Source organism: Galleria mellonella, unplaced genomic scaffold (assembly GCF_026898425.1).
Source record: "Galleria mellonella isolate WM207_F2 unplaced genomic scaffold, CSIRO_AGI_GalMel_v1 utg270, whole genome shotgun sequence".
Lineage (NCBI taxonomy): Eukaryota > Metazoa > Arthropoda > Insecta > Lepidoptera > Pyralidae > Galleria > Galleria mellonella.
Window position 1 is genome coordinate 1,626,653 of NW_026442062.1, and position 15,126 is coordinate 1,641,778.

Here is a 15,126-nt window from a genome sequence, read left to right on the forward strand (position 1 = left end):
GTGTTTGCATGGCTGTGTTTCGGTATTGAAGGATGGGATATGGCAGTGTATTTACAGGGTACAGAGGAATAACACCTGAGTCCTCAGGAATGACAACGCATTGGGTGTATCATGGGCGAAACAGTAAACTCTGGGTACTATGTCTATGGTACTGCTCACGTCAATAGGTGACGGTTACCACTTTCCAACAGATGGGCCGACAGCTTGTTTGCCATTCTGAGTGGTATAAAAAAATAATAATGTTTACTGTTTATATTTGTTATTTACCTGTTTTGATATAATCTTTGAATCTGGTTCATTTGAAGTGTTATCATTCTAAATAAATATCCATATCTTATCAATACATCAACGAAATGACGATCATACAAATAGATTTTAACATTTATCACAATTTATACATTTCTACTATTTTTTTTTTAATGGATAATAATACAATGGTAACCCCACCTGTGCTATCGATATATACTAGCGGGGCATCAGTAAGGAACAACAAATAAGCATGGAAGTAAATCTGTTAGCCTATCGTGACGAATGCAACAAGTATTAGTCACAATGGTTTCGCGGGGGAACCGCGTGGAGGTCGACCTGACAGGGTCTGCTAGCAATGGGAACTCCATTACTAACAATCCCTTTCCCCCCACTACTTATAAATGTGATGGTTTGTAAGATTGCGTGATTATCGGTTACTTAATCGACCACAAACTGGTGAATGGATATGAATTAAATTTGGTAAAAATATAGATTTTTTTTTACAACACAAAACGAGCATGCGGCTCACCTGATGGTAAGTGATTACCGCCGCCCATGATCACCCACAACACCAGCGGCATTGCAGATGTGCTGCCGGCTTTTTAAAAAGGAATATACTCTTTTCTTGAAGGTTATGTATATTATGTATCGTATCGGTTCGGAAATACTGCTGATGGAAGTTGATTCCAAAGAATGGTTGTGTTTGGAAGAAAGTGCCTTGAAAAACGCACGGTGGAGGACCGCCACTCGTCCAGATGATTGGGATATAACTTTAGTTTGTGGCGGTATTTAACTTTATTCTAACTTACAACATATAGGATACTTTATGTACTACTTTATACGAGCAAAACAGCAAGAAACAGCTAGTATTTATTAATACATACCTAAAAGATTGCCGTGCGGTCTCTGCAAAGTATAGGCCACATTTTTTTTCCCGTTGGTGTCTAATGGAATTGAATGGTCGAGGGATAGGTAGCAGCGTCCCTCTTAAGACATTTCCAAAAGCCAAACTACGGTTGCCAATCTGTCTGCCAAGCGTGGCAACTACTAGTACAATCCCCCCAATGGTAAACTACCATAAGAAACGGAAGCGTTCCTTATGACAGTCTATTGGGGAAGCCTATGTTTGGCAGTGAATAAATAATGGCCGAGATGATAAATGATGATGGCTTAAGAGGATGGGGACAACTGTCTTCATGCTATTAAGTCATCAATTAATAATTATTAATAAGTATATTTTACTCAACAAAAAGTAACTTAATATTAAATAGATTCCAATGACAGACGACATGGTTTTTCATAGAAAATAATTAGGTATAATCTTATATTTAGAATCATTTTTCTGTAAGTGGATTTGCTTCGCAACATACAGTGTTTGCTCCACAATGAAAATTTAACATAACCAGAGGGAGACTTTGTATAAAAGTCGATTGCTTGGGTACCTCTGTCCCATTCGTGTTTCAACCGTGAAGCTGTTGTGTTTGCATGGCTGTGTTTTGGTTTGAAGGGTAGGATATGGCGTTAATTTACTGGGTATGGAGGAATAACACCTGAGTCCTCAGAAATGGCTACGCATGGGGGATATCATGGGCGAAACAGTATACTCTGTTATGTCCATAGTACTGCTCATATCTATAGGCGACGGTTACCACTTTCCATCAGGTGGGCCGTCAGATTGTTTGCCATTCTAAGTTGTATAAAAAAATATATATTTATAATCTTTAAAAAATTGAATTTCAAGACGAATTGAGAATGAGCTTCCTTTGGGAGTTGCTTGAAACTCTTACTTCCTTATTAATATTATAAATGTGTGTTTGTTTGTTACTTTATAGCGTCTTAACGGCTCAATAAATCGTTATGAAATTTGGTATACATATACTTACTGTATTGAATGGAAAAGAAGCTTCTATTTAGGACGGTCAGTCGACATATTCTGGTCACAAAAGGGAATCGGGTAAAAGCTAATATATAAACAATTAAAAAATTATTATATATATATATATATATATATATATATATATATATATATATATATAACTAACAAAATGGGCATTATCTACTCTAATTAAATAAATATTATTATTATATTATATTTTCAGCTATACATCAACAACATTCATTTATTGTTATAAAATTTCATTAAAATCTGTACAGCTGGATTAGGTTTGTTTTAGTAACCAAATATTTTTGCAAATTTGAAAAAAAAATACATATATATGTGAGAATATTTATTTATATTTATTCCAAACAGGGCTGACGACGATGTGGTGCAATCCACGTCGAAACGTCGGAATAACCAAGCAGGTACAATAAAAATTTTGTTCAAAAAAAAAACATTAATGTGTGCTTTATAAGAAAAAGGAATTAATGCCATTATCAAGTAAATTATGTTGATTCATCACGATTTGGTGCACACGAATAGACTGTTTACTCGTGACCACGGCCGCTGTTTCCTGGGAATCTACCATGAAATGAAATTCCGAATTTTCGGACTTGAATTCGTTCACACAGTAATCGGGCCCTACTTAACATTTTGTTCGTCATAAATCCTACCATACAAATACAAAGGGAGTATATTTTAATTTATTTTATACTAAAATGTCATCTCGACAGAAGTCGTTGTAGATAGATATATAATTTACTAGAATAGATAATTTATTTGGATTTTTTACTTACAGCACACAAATTACAACATACATATACAAATAAAAGCGAGATAACATAAATCATAAAAAAAAGAATACATAAAGCTAAATACAATTTTCGTTTGTGAGTGTGCCATAGCAATACAAAGTGGCCACAACTCAGTTTATTGTTTCGCCCTCAAAAGAGCAAAGCACTGATATTCTGTTGTATAGTTTTGAAATGGAATAAGCTTGGATCATAACTGTAATCTTTAATGTAATGTACAACATCATACAATCTATAAAAGCGTTGTAACGTTTACTTCTAACTTACTGTTAAATTATGTTTACAATGTAAGGTTGGCAAACTGCGTATTGATAAATTTTTGTATCGTTTTCTTTTTAATGGCATGCTCATTTTTGTTTGCAAACTGTTATTGTAACTTGTAACAAATAATTTTTTTTTATGGTATCATGAGAAGTATCATGGGTGAAACAGTATATTCTGTTATGTCCATGGTACTGCTCATGTCTATAGGCGACGGTTACCACTTTCCATCAGGTGGGCCGTCAGCTTGTTTGCTATTCTAAGTTGTATAAAAAATAAAAAATAAATAAATATCTATAATGTAGGGATAATCAACAGTGGCCAACTAAAAGTTGAATCTACAGTAGCTATAAAGTATTTCATTCAATACATATCAATAAACGCTGTGCGTAAATCTGATTCGAATCACTTGTCTAAACTCCCCGATTTCTCAACACTTATCAAATCTCAATTGGAATATAGATAATTTATTAAGTGGACATTATGAAATTTGGCGAATGAAAACATTTCATGTATCTATCTATGTACCTAAAGATACAAATTATCTTCAATACGATCCGAACTCAAGGTGAAATTTGAAATATTCTTTAGCATTACAAAATAGCCAAGTCGTATCGACCTTGCGTCGACATTTTTTTAGTAGTAAACAGTAATTATCTACATTTTAGGTGACAATTCAAATGCCAATTTGGTTTTGTTAACTTGCATATAATTAGATTTGTAGCAGAACTTCCAAATGAATGCATATATGCCACTAACAAAGTTGGAACAGAACTATTCAATCCGAAAGCATAATGTGTACTTACGCAATTATATTTTCGAGCTACCTTTTAATAAGTGAAGTTATCTTTTCATATGGTCTGCAAGAATTGAGTATTAAAAAAAAAGTGGAAATTGTATCATAATTATAACAGCTGTTAACTGTCCACTGCCGAACATAGACCTTGCCAGTAGTTACCACGTTTGACAACCGCAGTTGGGTATTGGTGATGTTTTAAGAGGATTGCCTATACCCATCTTTTTTTTTATATATACAACTTAGAATGGCAAACAAGCTGACGGCCCACCTGATGAAAAGTGGTAACCGTCGTCTATAGACATGAGCATAACAGAGTATACTGTTTCGCCCATGATACCCCCGATGCGTTGCCATTCCTGAAGACTCAGGTGTTATTCCATCTATTCCTTAGTTATTTGTTTATCCCTTAATAGCAATTGTATGATTTAATGAAAATACAAGTTGTACTTATATATTTTAAGCATGACCAAATCTAAAAAATTTGCTTTTTTGATAAATGTCATAGGGCGTAAAGCAACAAAAAATTGCGTGCATTCAATATTACAAGTTGTAAATTTAGTTGTATTTTTTTTATATTTGTTACCTCTTAATTCCGTAATTAATAAATCAATTTACAAAATTCCATGTTTTCCAAATGGATATATTTTCAAATTGGTCCCATAGAAGTTTTATTATAATATATTTATATTTTGTATTTGATTATACAGAGTAAAATAAATATAAATATAAAAATGTAAATAAAAATTTAAGAATAAAACTTATTCATATAAAATTGTTACCAGACGATATCTGTACCTGGAAGATATTTAAAAAATATATATATGGTAGGTCTAAATAAGAGCAATAGATACGAAATCAATGATATACCAAAATAATGAATTGACATGACTAAATAGTATATAAATGTACAAAAAGGGACAAAATATTATTACACTATGTATGTGTTATTATGATAATTTTTTTTTTGGTGTAATAATTTTTAATACTGGCACGCCTACAGTGTAGCAGAGTAAAATTGAATTAATTTACACGTATAAAAATGTACCTTATTCCAACAAATAAATATATTCGAAATTCTAATTCATTATTTTTTATAATTTTTATTTGTCTGTATCTTTGTTCTGAGATTACGCAAAAACTACTGCAACAAATTGGATGCGGTTACATAATTGTATTCCAGAATGTCTAACTTAAAAATTGATGTATATTTTATCTTGATACGCCATCTAGAACTGGCTTATTTTTTGGTTTTCCTATTTCTAAAATTCACGAGTATGAAATAGTGGGTAAAAGGCTAGTTAGTTTATTTTTTAATGGGTGAAAATGAATTGACTGCCCCGCCTGCGCTAACGGGATACCCTGGCGGGGCACCAGTGAAGGATGATCGATGAGAATGAAAACAGGCCAGTAAGCCAATCATGATGAATTCATCAGGAATTAACCATGATAGTTTCCAAGGAGAACTGCGACGAGGTCGACCTGGCCGGGTATATCGCTAGCAATGAAATTCTCAGTCCCCATTACTAACAATCCCTTTCCTCTTAGTATTTATTATAATGGTATTCAGATAAATGTGAGGCTGTGGCCCATCAACGTTTAGAAATCCTCGGAACGGTGAGGTCGCTCCGTGAGGCCTGTGAAGAACCCAGGAAGCTTCTCCGCTTCTGGGCGGAGCTAGGTTGGCTGCACTAGCCACGACTCATACGCACAACGGCCCAAATGAGAAGCTAAGCGCGGAAAATGGAGTCTTTTTCACATTCACATTCACATTGGTATTCAGATACGATTATGCGCCGTTTATCTTATGTCTGTAACCAAGTGAGATACCATCTGTAACTTGTCAATAAGAAATAGAATAATAATCGAGTGGCAAGTAGTAAGAATGACTTCATTGCACTAAAACTAAACAGCGCACGTGATTACCCTGCTGTTGCAGACACCTATAGACATGGTTGATATCGGTACCGCTTCAATATCTTAGATTCCTTTGGATACTGGAGTTATCTCTATTATAACGCCTATATCGATATCATCCATACTAGTCAGATATTTACATTTATTCTGATCAGATTTTTCTTTACGATATTACGTGTTGGATAATCGATATTTAATATATCCGTTTTTGAGCTAATGTATAAATAGCAGAAGGAGACTTTGTACAAAAATCGTCTGCTTGGGCACCTCCCATTCGTGTTTCTACCGTGAAGCAGTTGTTTGCATGGCTGTGTTTCGAGTTTGAACAGTGAATTACATGAATTACAGGGTACAGAGGAATAACATCTGAGTCCTCAGGAATGGCAACGCATGTGGGGTATCATGGGCGAAACAGTATACTCTGTTACGTCCATGGTACTGCTTATGTCTATAGGCGACGGTTACTACTTTCCATCAAGTAAGCCTGTCAGCTTATTTGCCATTCTATATTGCACATAAAAACATATTATAATAACAATATATAAATATTATTATATAAAACTAACCCTTATTTTATAGTTTATAATGACCGTTTACTACGAGTATACTAGACAGGCTGTATGCTTTTTTACCTTAGTGATATAAAAAATAGAAAAAAAAAAAATATTCAGACACGTGTACTTGTTAAACTATTCATAGCCCGTCTAAATTTCTAAAACTATCCAAAACCCTCTTTCCAAGGATTTTTCTTCCTCGAATAATAGAAATAATTTTTCTCTACGTCCTGGAGTGGTTGCTATTAGTAACAAATGGGATTTTATCGTCCTACCTAGATTTCGTTTACATCTTGACCATTTTATCTTTAACTAGCAATCCGCCCTGGCTTCACACGGGTAGGTACAGTTACGTACGTACGGACAGATAAATATGGACAGTTGATAGTTATATATATATATGACAAAATTAATAACGATGGACTGATACAAAAATAGATGCATGTTTGTTACTCTTTCACGCGAAAACTACTAAACAAATTTGAATGAAATTTAGCACACTAGTAATTTATATCCTAACTTAGTACACAGTGTTTTATATTACTCTCAATTTCGTGTATAATATAGTATATACCATATATGTGTAAGTATATTTGTTATTTATATATATTTATTCGTTTATGTATGTAATTTTAGTATGTATGTATATCAATAATTACTAGTACCGCATTCGAGTATTCTGACACTTCCCTATGGTTGACTGGGAGAGAATGCTTTTAGCATTAAGTCCGCCATGTACACATATTTGTACTAAGGAATAACACCTGAGTCCTCAGGAATGGCAACGCATTGGGGGTATCATGGGTGAAACAGTATACTCTGTTATGTCCATGGTACTGCTCATGTCTATAGGCGACGTGGTTACCACTTTCCATCAGGTGGGCCATCAGCTTGTTTGCCATTCTGTTGAATAAAAAAATAAAAAAAATAATGAATAAATAAATAATTTATATATTGATTCCCGCAGGCAAAGCCGCAGGATGCAGCTAGTAATAATAAGAAAGAAAGAGCACAATGGGCAGCCTTATTGTTAAAAACGGTATATCACAGACAATATTTATATATTGTAAAAAGGAACAATTTTCTAGTCTGGTAGAAATATTGTGTTAAAATAACAGTTGAGAACATTTCTTTGACGGTATTTCATTTTGCTACGAGCAGTGACGCCTCAATAAATATTCATACCGATGTTCCGAGGACAATAACGTCTGTGGTTAAGGATGGAATTCAAAAAATATGGTACATAAGTAAATAGATAGATAGATATTCTGAATTGTTTTTCCAAAAAAAAAATACAATAGTAAACCTATTAAAAAAAAAATAGTACAAACAATTACAAGAAAAGATTACACTGAGAAAACTGAAGTTTTTATCTGTAACTTCGTCTTCGTAACTGGAATAAGTGATTTGATCGCGTTAAAAAGTAGCCTATTTGCTTCTCCATATTAATTCTATATTGTTTGTTCCACTTCGAAAGATAGGGTAATACTTTTTTTTAAATGAGGATGAATTCATCAGGAATTAACCATGATAGTTTCCAGAGGGAACCACGAGGAGGTCGACCTGGTTGGGTATATTGCTAGCAATCTCAGTCTAAGCCAGGCATAGGTTATATTAATACTGCTCCAATATCTATATATTGGGTAGTATTGATGGCGGATAAAAGGTCAACATCCATTCCGATATTGGCCATACCGGTCAGATATCTATATTGATTTTAATCGGGTTCTTCGTTTCGACATTAAATATTGGATAAAACAGTTAACATATTCATTATTAAGCCATATATATATATTGTAACTAAAATATATATTTATTGCTATATGTTACGCATCCCTAGTCTCTAGTTAATATAGGAATGTCACTATTATTTTGTCACCTATGTACCTACATCTATTTTGTCAAATATGAAATAGTAATTTTACAACCTAAGTAATTAACTTTATGCTCACTGACTTGTAACAAATTATACATAATTATTATATTTACTTGCCATATGGTACCGGCATAAAATAGATCACCCCTTTTTTTCCCGTGGGTGTCGTAAGAGGCGATTAAGGGAGGGCGAGGGATGGGCAGCAGCGTCCCTCTTAAAACATCTCCAGAACTAAACTGCAGTTACCAATCTGCCTGCGAAGAATGACAGCTACTGGCAAAATCCCCCAAAGGGGAGACTTATATTCAGCAGTGGACAGTTAAAAGCTGATATGAAGATTATATGTATATATATAAACAAAATATATATAATATACAAAAAATAAAATACATATACAAAATTACATTACGTCAAGAGGCAATAATGTTGCAGATCTATAAACATATTTATTATTATAGCCCAATAAAAATAATAACACGTGTTGAAAACATTTATACCTAATTACAAGTGGTGATTTTGTAATGGACTTTAACGCATTCAATACACTTCAACAATATGTTTAAAAATATGGTTAATTCAAAAGCATAATTAGAATGGCAAACAATTGACAGCCCACCTGATGGAAAGTGGTAACACGTCGCCTATAGACATGAAAGCAGTACCATGGACAAAACAGAATATACTGTTTCGCTCATAATACCCCCCATGCGTTGCCATTCCTGAGAACTCAGATGTTATTCCTCTGTACCCAGTAAATTCACACCATATCCCACCCTTCAAACCGAAACACAGCCATGCAAACACAACTGCTTCATGGTTGAAACACGAATGGGACAGGGGTACCTAAGCAATCGACTTTTGTACAAAGTCTCCCTCTGGTAGTCATACTGACGTCATAATGACGGATTAACTGACCTGCTTTCATCGTCATTTTCATCATCATCACTAAGTGGTACCCCGCCAGCGTATATTAAATTATAAACCGTCGTGACAACTTTTCTTAAATTTATTCCATTTACAGTCATTAACAAGATATATTTTTATTATATTAGTTAAATGAAACTATACATGCATTGGTATATTAGTATGGTGAAACGGTATATACAAGGAGGGGGAGGGATTGTGAGTAATGCGGACTACCAGTCCTGTTGCAGCAATATACTCTGTCAGGTCGACCTTCACGCGGTTCTACCTAAAAACCGTCGTGCTGAATTCCAGGTGTATTCATCACTGTGGGCTAACTGGCATACTTTCGTCCTCACCTATGTCACAATGGGTTAATTGATCTGCTTTCATCCTCACCTATCATCCCTCACTTGTGCTCCGTTAGTGTATACCGTTAACGCAGGCGAGGTGACCATTCCGTTCCCACCCATTAAAAAAATGTGACTAATAAAGATAGCCTGTTGTGTTTAATATTGTATAAAAAAAGGATAGAATTTTGATTAAATTAAAGTATTTATTTTATTGTAATTTTATACTTTACGTAAATTAATAAAACATGATTTAAATAAATAAATAAAAAACCATTCCACTTAAAACGTAACCAAATGCCTAACTAACTGGAGTTGCTGATGCGCCTGCCAATTATATTATATAATTTTTTTTTATAATATTTAATATAATATAAATAATATTTATGCGATTCTTACTCTTATGAAAATATTTTGTAAGACATTTTTAAATTATTACATATATTCTTTATTGCACTTGTAAGTCAGTGACCCAGTAACAAGTGACCATATATAACAAGTGATTATATATATGTATATATATATATATATATATATATTTCATATAATTATTTATTTACTCTTTAATTATTAAACACTAATTAGTGCTTCTACGTAAAGCAAGAATCTAAGAATAACCTATTTTATATCAAATTTTATTTTGTAAATGGCAACGCGTGATCATGAAGAATTTTACTATTTAATTACAATTCTAGAGGTAAAGTAATTCCACCTGACAGAACATGTTGTTAATAGTGGGCACTAAATTCCCCATTATTAATAATCCCGTCCCACTCACATCAACCCGTTCAGGCTATCTTTAATTAATGAATTATTAAATTTTATCTCAAAGAAAAAACGCTCATTATTAATTTTAACTCTAATTAACTAAATTATAATTAATATTTATATAAGAAGCTTTACTTAAAGCACAAAAGCATCACTTCAATTAAAATACAACCTTTACTAATATAAAAATTGTGAAAGTGAGTTTGTTTATTACCACTTAGCTCTTCAATCGTTTTAACAATTTTTAGGAAATTTGATGCATGTATACAAATCGAGATGGAAAGAGACATTTATATTGTATTTTTTTTTCAGTATAATATTTTGCTTTAATTGTTTATATTTATAATAAGTTTACTATTGTAATCTTATGGAGGGAACAATAAAGAGTATCTATCTATCTATCTATCTATTCTATAGGCTACTTTTTACATCAATAAATTAATATATTCTAGTCACGCAGATAAAGTCGCAAGCAAATACTTGTCCTAGTTATAATAAAGAGAAAAAAGATTAAGTTCCTATACGAACACAGCGCGTCCAGTTTTTCTATACATGTTATTGTTTTTAGTTAAAAAACTTAAAATTTTAACCATGTGTTCATGTGGTCCTGACATAGAATAGGCCACCCATTCCTTTCCCGTGGGTGTCGTAAGAGGCGACTAAGGCAGGGCGAGGGATGGACAGCAGCGTCCCTCTTAAAATATCTTTAAAGCTTAACTGCGGTTTCCAATCCGCCTACCAAACGTGGCAATTACTGGCAATTACAATTACCCCTTAGAGGTAGGCTTATGTTCAGCAGTGGACAGTTAAGGGCTGGTATAATGATAATTATGTCTATACATAGAAGATATTTTAAAAAGTTGTCATAAGGTGTCTTAACGTAAGCAACAAGCGCAAAAAAATATTGAATTTTTGTATGTCCGTATGTATGTTATGGAATCACGCAAAAACTACTATACCATATTGAGTGCGGTCTTTACAGTTGTAGTTCTGAAAAACTTAAAATCTGGTTTATGTTTTATTCTGATACACCATCTATATGATTACCTGGGGGGGGGGAAGGGATTGTTAGTAATGGGCACTAACCGCCCCATTGCTAGCAATATACCCTATCATTATTATTTAAGTTAATTCTAGTACAATTCATTACGATGGGCCAACTGACTTGCTTTCATCGTCACCTATCATCTCTCGCTGGTGCCCCGCCAGTGTACACCGTTAGCGCAGGCGGGGTTACCATTCTATTATCACCCATATAAATAAAAATATATATGATAATCTATTTCAAAAATCCTAGTAGCTAAGTAAAGCTAAGTTTCAGCATTCAGTTAAGTTAAATGACATGAATGACAATGGAAAATCGGTATATTCCTTCAATTAAATCTAAAAAAAACATGTTTCAATACAATTATTTCATTCATTTAGATAAGATATAAGAATAGACGTTACAAAATCCCACTAATAATAAGTATGAATATATATATATATATATATATATATAGATATATATATATATATAAGTATATATAACTTAACTAAGTGAGCTTTACAGAGTTTCCCAATACTCTCATTCAGAAAACATCAGTACAGTAACTTAACAGTAACAGTATAATTAAATGTAAAAATATTAATTACATTTAAATCACATAATAATAATAATAATATCATAAAACTCAGAACACAAACACTTTGTGGTCATCTGACGAAACTCCAGCATATATTCTTTATTGCACTAAAACATACAGTAATAATAACAAATTAGTAACAGAGTAAGCAAAGGTGAACTTATCTCTAAGCGATTTCTTCCAGTCAACCTAACACAATGGTATAGGATATGTAGTAACAATAAGTAGGCAATAAGCAATTTGATACGTTCGCATTGAATGGCGTTTGATTGACAGCCAAATATACAGAATACTTATTAACGTAACCCATTCTTTAAGACTAATATAATCATTAGTATGATCTTAAAAGGATCTTTTGTTTAAAAAGAAATAAAAAAAGATTATTTACCAAAATTCTCGAAAGAAGAACATTACATACATATATTAACGGAAATATATAGTAATAGTTATGTACATATCTTGTATTGTGTAGTCTGTGACTTAAAATAATCTTTAATGCATTTCTAATTTTATTATGGAACATAAAATGGCAAACAAGCTGACGGACCACCTGATGGAAAGTAGTAACCGTCGCCTATAGACATTAGCAGTACTATGGACATAACAGAGTATACTGTTTCGCCCATGATACCCCCATGCCTTGCCATTCTTGAGGATTCAAGTGTTATTCCTCTGTACCCAGTAAATTCACGCCATATCCCACCCTTTAAACCGAAACACAGCCATGCAAACACAGCTGCTTCACGGTTGAAACACGAATGGGACAGAGGTACTCAAGCAATCGACTTTTGTACAAAGTCTCCCTCTGGACTTTTTCCTTAGACTTTTCGGTATTAAAACTTATTTATTTATTTATTTAAAGGAACACCAACAGCATATTGCATTATAACATATATAACAAACATTAAATGCAATGCAATATTAATGCACATGCCTATTAAAGGTATTCAATTCGGAGATAAGGAGTCGGTTTTTTTCTTACATTTTTGGCTATAACTAAAAAAACTACACATTATTAATATAAATCAATTTTAAAATGTACAAATGAAGCCCTTTTATACGATATCTCATTTGAACTAGTAGGTCAATTTTAAAATTTTGAGTATCTGTTTATATAAACTGGCATAGTGTGGGCGCAGGTTAGATGCAATCTTGCATTGGACCTGCGACCCACACAAATACATTTCATAATCACCTACCATCTCGTAGCTATGGAGTCTGTATATTTATTTATGTACAATACCCTCGGCTTGTAAGTCGCCTACTCGTAAGTAATTGTTTTTTTTTTTTATATTATCATTTGACCATTAACTGTCCACTGCTAAACGTAAGCCTTCCCCGCAAGAGAAGTTTTGCCAGACGAACGCTGCTTTACATTCCTTGATCATTCAGTTCCCATAGTCGCTTCTTACGATACCCACGGGAAAGGAAGGAATGGTCTATTCTATGCCGGAACCACACAGCGGTTTACTTATATACTTATATATCTTTGTATTTTTATATTATTATTTTTATATAAATGTTTTCTACACCTTTTTTTGTTAGTTCGTATAACAATTTCAAATGGCATACTATGTCATTATTCCTTCAATCACGAACAGTTTTCTGTTTAACCAAACAAAAAAAAAATACAATTGAATTGAGACTATCCTCCTTTTGTGAAGGCGGTTAAACATATAGACGAATCAAGAACCTTCTTTTAGAGACTGCTCGAAAAAAATCATTTATAATTTCTTAGCACTCTCCCCTTTGCATTTATATTTGATGGCGTTTTCGTTGCGGTGTAAGTATTTCTTAGAAATAATTATGCCTTAAGTCCTGAATTATATATAAGGGCCTCTGAAATTGACTGTGTAAAAAAAATTTAACGGTATCCTTCTCAAAGGTGTAGCTTACATCAAGCATTCTCTTTTATCAAACATTTATTTAATATAATATTTCACGCCTCTGGACGCAAGACCTTGAGCCTGATATCATTAAGAGTTCACTAGGAGTTCTTCATAAAGACGTCAAGCTACTAATCTCAAGACAATCGCTTACCAAATTCCATGATTCTAGGTCAACGGGAAGACCCTATAGGTTTTGATTCCCTTTGCGTATGTCAAAATATGCAATATAAATAGACTTTTGATTGCGTCGATTTAGAAGCATGATTTTTTCACTGCTTTAAGAGATTGCAGACCTAAGTATATGATACTAATTTCAACTTGATACCTTCACGCGATAAGAAAAAGGGTCTTGATAGACAGATGGACGGATAGACGAATGGATGGATAACAAAGTGAGCCTATAAGGGTTCCGTTTTTCTCTTTTGGAGGTACGGAACCCTAAAAATGACGATTTCAAAGAGCTTATAAGCATGTTTATTTAAATAAAGTTTATTTAAATAAAGGTTATTTATATTATTTCTATACTATTTATTATAAAATGGTGAGAACTTAGTGAAAGATGCTTCACTGGTATCCCGCCAATATATATCTATAGTACAGGCAGAGTTAAAATTTCATTATAATTTAAATATACAGTTTCCAATTTAATCAGGTACTGATTGATTGAATGATTAATCATTAGTCATTGATACTCAGTGAACCAAAAGTATAATTGTTAATCTACGCTTACCTGTGTTAAAGACCTTGACCGATGTGAATTCTCGCTATGGGAAATGAAACCTTATCGCTGCTGTAGTAAAATATAAATTTGTTTGGATAAGCTACAATAATTTATGACAAATAGTATAGATCAGTCAGTTGTGGGTTTGTCAAATCAGTCGACTCTCAAATGTCTTATAAACATCACTAAATATATTTTTGTTTTTTTTTTTTAATTTGTGAGTGTGTATATATATTTTTTTTATTTATCAATAGAGGTTTGTATAATCTGTATATCTGTAGTGTTTAATTTTTTTAAATTAATTTATATGTGCCATTTTAAAATACTAATCTAACGTAAGTAAATAATTTTAATAATACAAATACATTTAAACAAGCTTTTATAACACAAAAATTAAAAACGCAACTAAAACACAAAAAAAGTTAAAATACATTTGAAAATGGAACCATAATCTCACCATTTTTTTTTATTTTATACGTTCAAATTTTTAAATTACATTATATTATAGAATAGTTAGAATCAAACT

At 32.8% G+C, this 15,126-nt stretch overlaps 1 protein-coding gene across 1 annotated transcript in view; it reads left to right on the forward strand.

Annotated features, from left to right (window-relative positions):
• Window positions 1-14,743: 14,743 nt before the first annotated feature.
• The window catches only part of LOC113523514 (proton-coupled amino acid transporter-like protein CG1139), a 42,616-nt gene continuing 42,233 nt past the window's right edge, over window positions 14,744-15,126 (forward strand). Inside the window, exon 1 of the mRNA XM_052895299.1 lies at window positions 14,744-14,856. The gene's annotated coding sequence lies outside the window, so the exon portion shown is untranslated. The remainder of the gene's footprint in view (window positions 14,857-15,126) is intronic.